The following is an 11,255-nucleotide window of genomic DNA, read 5'->3' as shown; positions in this document are numbered from 1 at the left end:
GAATCTAAGTTTTAGAGCAAACATCAATAAATATTGGAAACTGAAATCTCTAACTACAATATAATGTAAGTCATATAAAATATGTTCGTGATGACATTTTTTAAATGTATCAATTGTCGATTCATATAGAATCAAAATTAAGGCTTTGACGATCCATGGGTTTTGTAATGGATCTAGATTGGACAACAGAAGGATATTACCTACACAGAATGTACAATTGGAGATATTAGATTCAATAAAATATTTCTTCACCGTGGTTTAGGAGCTATGACACATTGCTAGATGTTTACCATAGTTATTAAGTTTTTGAATGCACTTTTGAATAATTTAGAAGAGGACTTATGACTATACCATAGTGAACCTAAAGGGTTACACCAATAAAGTAAGCTTTTGAAGATATGGATTAATTATTTGGGGTTGACTAGCACCTTTCGAAAAATAATAAAATTCATATAAAATATTATATGGGTGCAAAAATAACATTTTAAAAGTATATAGTTGATATAATAGCTAGGTCATACTTTAAATTTTGAATTTAATGGGCCAAAAGAGAATTTCAAAATTGCTTATTTGCTATTAGTATAAAAATGGCCCTTTGTTGCATTTTGATGGAAGTTAATTCATTTGAACTAAAACCTTTCTCACTCTAAAAAGAAAATCCTCTCCCCTCTCTCTTCAAAAAGCTTGGTAGTTGATTTCTTTGGAGGATCTTTCAAGTGAAAGAGATCATCCATCATCCTAATGCAAAAAGAAAGCAAAAGATTAGGTATAATCCCTAACTATTTCATGTCTTTCTTTCATTATGCCTTGATTTACGTTTTTCTTTACATGCATGTCCTTTTGCATCATTTATCTTCCTATTTTTCTTTCAAATGGTAACAAAGCCCAAATGGCTTCTTGTATGTTGATTTTGAAGTTAAATATGTGATTTTTGTGCATAAAGGTATATAGAGATATCATATGTATGCATGGATGTTAAAGATTTTCCATAAAATCAATTTTTCAAGCACATTCTTTCATTATGCCTCTTAGTTGTGAAGGATGAAATGGATTAAGATGAAGATAAAAACAAGCATCATACATGGTGAAAGAAAAGGAATCAAGACATGTGAGCTCAAAAAGGAGAAAGATGGAATAACTACCTATCAATTGCCTCCTATGGAAAATAAGATAATGGAAAAGTTCCTCAAGTGTAAAAGTCTTCAAAGCAAGTCCATTACAAGCCTTCTTTCACCCTTGGCCAAAAGACAAGAAAAAAAAAAGAGGAGAGAGAGTTTTTTCCTTTAAGTGAGAGAAAATGTTTTGTATAATGAACTAAAGGTTAGCTTAAATGCACTAAAGTCCGCCTTTTAAAATGGTGGGCCAAAACATTATTTGTTAATTCTCTTTTTACCCAACAAATTCTTAATTTGTGGACTTGCCATGCATGTATATCAATTATATACTTTATGCATTCTAATTTCATCTTACAAACATTTTAATTGTTAAAATTTCATCTTTGCTCCGTATTTAACATTTGTATGAATATTATTATCTTTCGAAAGGTGCTACCCAACCCTGAATAATCAATCTTCACTCTTGAAAGCTTGTTTATTGGTGTAGCCTTTTAGGTTCACTGTGGCATAGCCATGAGTATCCTTTCGGATGATTCGAAAGTCACCCAAAAACCCAATGACTTTGGTAAACATCTAGCAATGCATCATAGCCCCTAAACCACAATAAAGAAATATTTCATCAAATCTAATAGCCTCAATCATATATTCTGTGTAGGTAATATGTTTCCATTGTCAAATCCAAATTAATTTCGGACTCATAGATCGTCAAAGCCTTAATTTCAGTTTTATATGAATCACTGATTTAAATATTCAGAACTCGTCATTACAGACATCCTTTGCATGACTTACATTATACTCTAACTAGAGATTCAATTTCCAATATTTATCAATGTTCTTTTCAAAACTTGAATCCAAGTTGAATTAACAAATATTCAGAACCCAATACTTTCTGAGTTAATGGATCTCATCTTAAATATCATTCTTCTCTATATACAAATAATGCATGTCCAATATGGTTTGGCATACGGGATATGATTAATCTCGTATCAAACCTAACCATGATGTCTTAGGTCAAAAGATTACTTCATATACTAGTATGATCTTAAGATAAGTCATTGACTACAATTTGATGACCATATGACTTATCGTTGTTGGTTATGTTCGAAAAATGATTCTCTAACTGTTAATCCATACTAATACCATAATAATATGACTGTCATTATCACTAGCACCAATGTCATCTTATGACATTCAATGAAAGTATTCAATATGTCTACTATATGATATAATTGCCCAAGTTAGGTAATTTTTGTAAAGAATAATTTGATAACTCAGTTTGTGTATTAAATAAGTTATTTAGACAGTTTAAATACATATTTTGCATCATCACAAATAAAGGAAACAATATATGCATATGAACAAAAAAACTACTTCTTTTATTAATAATTCACATAAATGTACAAACAAGATTGAAATAGCCCCAAAATCGATAACACGAATGGTTTCTAAGGCATACACTAAATAAAACTCCCACTTGCACTAAAGGCATTTATTATCATATTACATCCCTATCTTCTCAAGATAATGGTCCAACTATTTTAGTGTCATCACCTCAGTTAATAAGTCAATTACATTTTCTACTGATAGTAACTTTTCTATTATTTTTTTCTCTAGTTCCAACAAATTCTCTCAAAATGTGATACTTCCATTGAATGTGTTTTGACCTTTGATATGTTTTTGGTTCCTTTGCTTGTGCAATAGCATTGGTATTATCATAGAACACGATTATTAGATAAGCCATGTTTGGAACCACACCAAATTCAAATACGAACTTGTGCATCCATATAGCCTCTTTTCATTGCTTTTGAAAGAATAATATATTCAGCTTCTATAGTAGAGTCAGCTGTGATTGACTGTTTAGAAATTTTCCAACTAGCTATACCCTTATTATAGATAAAAATGAACCCTAACATAAACTTTCTATCATTAGCATCTGACTAGAAATCAGAGTCTGAGTACTCATGAATTTGTAACTCTAAACTCTTATAACTCAAACAAGATCCTTAGTCCTTCTTAATACATTTCATGTAGGTAATATTCTTCTATTGTCAAATTCGGATCAATTTCAAACTCATGGATCATTAAAGCTCTAATTTTGATTCTATACGAATCGTTGATTCAAATATTTAGAACTCATCATTATGAATATCCTTTCGTATGACTTACATTATACTTTGGTCAGAGATTCGATTTCTAATATTTATCAACATTTGTTTCGAAACTCAAATTCAGATCGAATTAGTGAATATTTAGAACCTAATATTTTTTGAATCAACGGATCCCATTTTAAGCATCATTCTTCTCCATATATGAATAACATATGACTAATATGGTTTATCCTATAAGATATGATTAACCCTATATATATACACCATACGAATCATATATATCTACATCAGATCCAACCATGATGTCTCAAGTCAAAGGATTACTTTGTCCACTAGTACGATCTTACAATAAGTCATTTACTGTATTTGATAACTATGTGACTTATTGTTATTTGGCCATGTTTGAAAAACAATTCTCTAACTATTAATCCACACCAATATCGTAATGACATGAACATCATCGTCACTCACACTATTGTCATCTCATGGCATTCAACAGAGGTATTCGATATGCCTAATATATGATATAATTGCCCAAGTTATATCATGTTCGTAGGGAACAATTTGATGACTTAGTTTGTATATTAAGTAAGTCATCTAGATAGCTCACATACATACTTTATATCATTGCAAATAAAGAAAATAACCTATGCTTATGAATAAAAAAAGCTACTTTTTTTATTAATAATTCACATAAGTGTATGTACAAGATTGAAATGCCCTAAAACAGACCACACGAATAGTTTCTAGGGGATACACTAACAGAACTAACATCTTTCTTATTTTCTAACCTTGCATTATTGCCTCCAATGACCAATTTTGCCATAGAAAAAGTAGACAACCTTTCTTTTTCTCCAAACCACCAATGGGCTACGTAGCAGCAGTAGCAACTTATTTTGTTTGGGCCTTGGATTTAGACTTAGCTTTCGCCTTGCCCTTATCCTTGGCTTTGGGTACCTTTGCATCTACCACAAGCATATTATGTAAAGCTTTCAGGGCATTAATAACAGGCAATGCAACGAAATTCAAAATTTTAAAATCAAACAATCCTGAAACCCAATAAGATACCCGTTTTAAACATAAAATTCATGAACATAGAAAACACTCATAGGTTGTTTTAGATTTACACCTGTGTTGATAGCTTATTCAAACTTCATGTGGCTAGAGAAAGTATGCCATCCAACACTTACAATATGGCACCTTGGTATCCATATGAAGTGCAAACATGAAAGAGAAAATCCAAGTAAAAAAGGTTACTTGGGCTCTTGACTGGAATTACTATTTATGGTAGAAAGAGAAAGTACAAAACTAGTGGCTAAGATTTTATGTTCTATGTATGCATATTTTTTATGTGAAAAAACATGTCTTATATATATGTGCAAGTATTTGAGCATGGTTGGAATTCCAAGTGTGTATGGCACCCTCAACACACAGATGCATAATTAGCATAAAAGATTGTCAAGTTAGCATCTATTAGACTATTTACACAGCTAGCACATGTATGTGTGCTAGTTAGCATGTCTAAGGCTTACATAATTAGCAAACATATACCTGCCAACAGGCATGGCCAAGACTTGTGTGGTTGGCCAATAGACATGGCCAAACTTACATAGTTGGCACATAAATATGTGTCAGTTAGCATGGCCACAAACTTGCATGATCAGTATGTTTTTATTACAAGGTACCGACTGACATCATGTATTTGCATGACTGGCACCTCTCTTACCAAGTGCACAACTAACACTTGGTTAAGGCATGGTGAAACCAAGTCTTCTCAACTTATTAGGCAAACCTAGTCCATTTGCATTATCTCACTCAACCTTGAAAACCAAGATTATCAACAAACAATCTACTCCTCTAAATTTGATTTAACATCTTTATTTGTGTGACATAAACTCTCTATTGAGCTAATAATGTATAGATTTTGGGTATATCTAAACATATACAAAGATTAGCCTCTAGCAAAACATCATGGGCACTTAGATGATAGAATGTTAGAAAACATCTCTTAAGCTTTTACAACGTTATAGTTATATGTAATTCAATCCTTTTCTCAATCAATATCTCTCAAAGTTGAGACATAGAAATGTGTCTACCTCAGTGGCTTCTCGATATGAATATATACACATTAATGACTAACATAGATTAGGCTACAACTTGTGCTCAAGAGTGACGAATACTTATTTATCAACCATAGCCTCTATGTAGTTCACGATATGGTTGATTATTATCTTAATTATGATAACATGTTAGATAACATCAAACCATACCAATCCTTATATGAAATGGTATGATGACCTCAAGTCAAAAGATCATATACATCTATGGTGTTTAAAGGATTTATTCCATAGACACTAGAACAACCATTCATATCCTTTGGTTAGGTTAGTCTAATGAACATGTCTATAATATGCACCCATATGTTACACCAAACTATCTACAATAGCTTCAACATATGAGAATTGTCACTACTTTTGGTAGGGTCACTCAACACTATGGAAATCCCATTATCATTGTTCATGCTCTTATTCATTACAATGTTAGGGTTATAGACATTTCTAGAATGGCCACTTAATGTGTACATAAGGTTTTCACGATAAGTCTTCTAATTCCTTTGTCACAATTTTACCATTCTAAGGGCATGTTATTCATATGATCATATAAATAAACAACATATGAATTTAATAAGATTAAATCCTTTTATTAGTGATTAATATAAAATAACATCCATAAATGCCAAATTCAATTGGTTTTAAGGAAACTACCCTGTTAATCTCCCACATGCACTATAAACAGAGGCTTTTTAGTAAGTCTGTCAAATTGTCATTTGTATCAATTCTTGTTATCTGTATGCCACCTCATTGAAAAATTTCTTGGATTAGGTGATATCGTCTAAGTATGTGTTTGGACCTATGATGAAACCATAACTACTTTGCTTGAGCAATCACTTTATTGTTGTCATAATAAAGCATAATCAGTTTGTTGATACTCAAGGCCACTCCAAGTTTAGTCATAAATGTTTTGATCCATGCAATCTCTTTTGCCACTTCTGAGAAGGCAATATACTCAGACTCTATTGTAGAATCAACCACTATACTTTACTTGGAGCTTTTCCAACTAACTCACCACCATTCAAACAAAACATAAACTTTGATTGGGATTTATAATCATCATGATCAATTTGGAAACTAGTATCATAATAACCTTTTATAGTGAGTTTAGATTCCCCTCCATAAACTAAGAGTGCATCCTCAGTCCTTCTCAAGAACTTTAGGATGTTCATGACAATCATCTAATGCTTTTCACCTAGATCATATTGATATCTACTATAAATACTCAAAGTATATGAGACATTAATCTTCGTACATAACATGACATACATGATTGATCTTATAGCCAAGACACATAGGATCTTAAGCATCTTTTAACACACATATCTTTTAAAAGACATATATCTTTTAAAAGATATACACTATAGGATATGAGTAGAAATCCTTTTTTCGATTCTTCCATATGGAATCAAGTGAAAACCTTGTCTATGTACATGTTTTGACTTTGGCCTAGCAGTTTATACTCTTTATTTTAGTAAATTTTAACATTTAAAGTGTAGACTGTTTCTCTAAGTTTTTTGTGGAGAAACACTTAGACAACCAAGCCTTTACCAATTATAAGTTTGGTATGTCATTTCCAATAATTAAGATATCATTAATATACAATACTAGAAATGTAATCACACTCCTACTAACCTTCTTGTACACACACGTTTCATCTTCATTTTTTATGAAACTAAACTCATGAAAATAAAAATTCTAGCTTTTAAGTCTATAAATAGACTTTTCCAACTTGCATACTTTGTTTGCTTATCAAGTAAGAATAAAACCATTAGGTTATGCCATATAGACATCTTTCATAAGGTTATCATTCAAGAAGGCAGTCTTGACATCTATTTGAAAGATTTCATAGTCATTGTATGCTACTATAACAAGCATAATCCTAATAGACTTAAGTATAACAACTAGCGAAAAGGTTTCATCATAATTAATGCTATACTTCTAAATGAAACCTTTGACTAATAGTTATGTTTTATAGGTATGCATGTTACCTTCCTTGACAGTTTTCCTTTTGAAAACCTATTTGCACCCTATGGGTTTTACCTCTTTAAGTGCATCCACTAGACTCTATACTTGGTTTTGATACATAAAGTCTACTTCAAATTTCATGGCATCCAATTATTTTATGAAATTTGGACTTGAAATAACCTCATCATATGTCTTAGGTTTATTATCATTGATAATTAATACATTACTATGTTGAATTAGAAGAAAACTAAATCCCTCGGGTTTATGACATACTTGTGTAGACTTACGTAACCCTTATGTATGTTAAGGTTATTCCACCTGAAGTAGAGGAACTTCCTTATCATGATTAACCATTTGTGATGGCATATCATTCTATCTAACATATATAGTATCTTATGGTTCAAGAACTTCATCGAGTTTCACCCTTCTTACACTAGTTCTCTTGAGAATAAATTCTTCTTAAGGACTATTATAATGTGAGTAACAAAGACTTTTTGCTCTTTTAGGTGATAAAAGCAATATCCCTTAGTAACCTTTAGATACACTTTTTAGACTTAGTGTTCAACTTGTTTGAAGTCAATTTCTTGACGTAAGCTTCATAGCCTCAAATTTTCATGTAATCTAAATTGTGTGAAACAATTCACATAGAGTTTTATCTATAGATTTAGATGAGACACGATTCATAGTATAAGCAGTAATTTCTAAGGTATAACCCTAAAAAGACATAGGTAGACTGGTAAAACTCATCATGGATCTAATCATTTCCATCAAGGTCCTGCATTTTTATTCAAATCCACCATTATACTATACAGTACCAAGAAGAGTGAGTTGAGATACTATCCTATTTCCCTTCACTTCGGACGACTTTAATTTGTCTTCTAAGTTGTTTTCTACTTTGTTCTTGAACTCATTGAATTTATGAATGCATTTAAACTTATGTTTCATCAAAAACACATAACTATATCTACTGAAGTCATTAATACATGTTATGAAGTAGTCTTTCCATATTAGTTGTGTACTGTCAAGGGCCCATACACACGTTGTGTATAATCCCTAATAGTTCAATCACCTTTTCATTGTGTCCAATGAAAGGTGCTTTGGCCAATTACCTAGTAGACATGATTCGTATTAATCATAACACTAGAAGTCAAATGATTGAAAGATTGTTTGTTCAAGAAGTCATAATACACATTTTGGTCGTATATGGCCTAACTAACTTAGGATTTATACACACCTTATAAATAAAGGTGTTTAGCTTAAGTCACACTTTGTTTTTTTTTTTAACACAAGAATATTAAACACATAATCTAAAAGACACATCTCTATGCTTAGAATCTTGTTGATGCATGTTTCCATGTCATGATCTAATTTTCAAGATCTAGTCAACAAAAGCCCTAGAAACCTTTTTTTTGGATCGCCTCCCATTTGTGCTCCACCTCAAGAAGGTTGGATAGCAATCTTTGCATACCCATGTGAAGTCTTGGAAGAGAAAATAACATATGTATAATTTCTAAACACCTTTCGTGTGTTTAATATGTTCATGAATCTATGCATTAAAATGGGTATCTTAGATGGGTTTTAGGAACTTTGATATTTTAAAAATTTTTAATTCTATTGTGTTGCAATTTAATGATGCCCTAACACCTTATAGTATTATCAGAGCCATTGTTTAGGCATACTTTCATAAAATTTACTTGCAAGTTTTGGTAATTTTTATATGTTATTGCATATAATTGATAAATAATCAAAACCCTAAAATTGGTAAAATTGATTTGCAATTGTGTTGCTGCATAATTTGTTGAGTTCAAGAATAATGTAAAGATATGTTAAATTTATTGAGTGGTTATGCCAAAATTTTTCTTTAGTTTAATTGTTGATACAAGATCAAATTCAACGTTGATAGTTGTTTTATCATATAAGCGTGGTTTATGTGCCACCGTTGCTCACACAATGATTGACTTCTAGATTTCCCATCACTAGAAAGTCTAGAAATTGACATTAGAAACGTCACCCTACATAGCTATAAGGAAAACTAAATAAGGCGGTGTCGTATACTACAAGGTTGTTTTATGTCGTGATGCGTGTTTTGACAAAATCTATTTTATGGGTCAACAAAGGTGACAATCTGAGCTTTAACTATTTGGATATGGCAGGGTAGCCTTTGCCTTATCCTGTTCTTAAGGTACGAGCTAATGTATCACTAGGAACCACTCGTCTAGGTAGTTTTGTCTAGGTTTCATGATGTTGTTGGTGTATGCATGGCTGGGAATTTTTTTTGCCTAAGCCATGATTTTTTTAAAAAACCATTTACAGTGGTCTTTAATCATGCCCTCGATGTGCCTTTCGAGATTGGGAATTAGATTTTGGTTCAAGTTTCGTTTAATTGGAACCAAAACTTAAATTTCCTTGAGTCTTAGGTTGAACAATTATTTTACAAAGTTTTAGTGATAAATATGTAATTTAATACTTGGCTAATTAATAATTAAAATTTAATTTTAATTGGAAGTGTATGTATGGATGATGTATGCACAGTGCCCAACACACAACCAATGAACCAATGTGAATGTTTTTATTTTATTTATTTATATTTATTTTCTTTAGATTGTAATTCTCAACTAGGGCATGCGTGTCTTGCCTTGATTCCCTTTCTTCTTTAGTTTAAGTTATTATTTTATTTTCTTAGAATAATATAACTAGAAAATAAAGTCATGTAATTATTAAAGATTGGAGGAGGAAAGTGCAAAGGCAAAGATGAACACCCAAAGACAAAATATTCACCTAGCCTAACTAGTCAAACCTCTCTTGACTCGACAGGTTTGATATTAGTTATGATTGTGTACTGACACGTTTTAATTTTATATTGTTGAATGAATGTGAATAGTTATATTTTTCTAAATATCACCTAACATACGACATAAAATCTGATGAGACCAATTAATTAAAAACCCTTAATTTAAATGTTAAGTCTAAGATTAAATTAGTGTCTTCTAATATGATGCCCTAATTAAGCCCTTGTTAGCCAAAGCAAAGGGTACAACTCTATTAGGTGGAAAATTATGAGATGTTCATATTGGCTTTAACTTAACTAATATACTTTGCTTGTTCGCCAAAGTGAAGGTGAAGTATATTAGAGGTATGAGTAAAGAATGCATTTATCGATGCAAGATGATATGTACTATCCACTTCACTGATACCGAGAGTCATATTTAAGGTTGCATAATTTGTTGGGCCAAAACCTAATTTGAGATCACGACTTTTGGTAATTAATTTGAAATTTACCTATTCGATTATTTAAACTTGTTTGCCAAAATGAAAGGGAGAATTAATATGACAGAGTCTCAATCCACTAAAAAGTTCATTGGAACTTTCCAAGTACAATAGTGAGGGTTATTAATTTGAGAAAAATAGTAAGAGCATTTTAATTAATTAAATCTGTAATTAAAATGAATATTAATTATGAATAAAATTATTAATTATCTTTATCTATAAATTATAGATCAAATTATCACCATGTTAAACCCAACGTATCAATCAATTCTCGAAAAGAAAATAGGCTTATTAAAAGCAACTTTATTGATTGGTACAAAAATCTTCGGATTATTCTACGTATGGAAAAGTGGTTATACATTCTTGAGGATTGTTGCCTTGTGATCCTTTTCTCGATACCATCTAAGAGAAAACAGATACTTTTAATAAGTATCTTAATGAATCCGTGGAAGTTCAGTGTCTCATGTTAACTTCCATGTTACTTAGGCTTCAAAAACAATATGAGGAAATGGATGCTCCATCCATACTTTCACACCTTTGAAGGTTATATGCTATTCATGCGAGGGTTGAACAATATAAGGTGTCAAGTGCATTATTCTATTTCAAACTTTCAAATGGAGGATTGGCCTTCATATGGTCAAGATAATTAGCTATATTAAGCGGTTGGTGAGCTTGGGCTTCATCAT

The sequence above is a fragment of the Mangifera indica genome, chromosome 1 (assembly GCF_011075055.1).
Source record: "Mangifera indica cultivar Alphonso chromosome 1, CATAS_Mindica_2.1, whole genome shotgun sequence".
Taxonomy (NCBI): Eukaryota; Viridiplantae; Streptophyta; class Magnoliopsida; order Sapindales; family Anacardiaceae; genus Mangifera; species Mangifera indica.
This window is presented reverse-complemented; position numbering follows the sequence as displayed.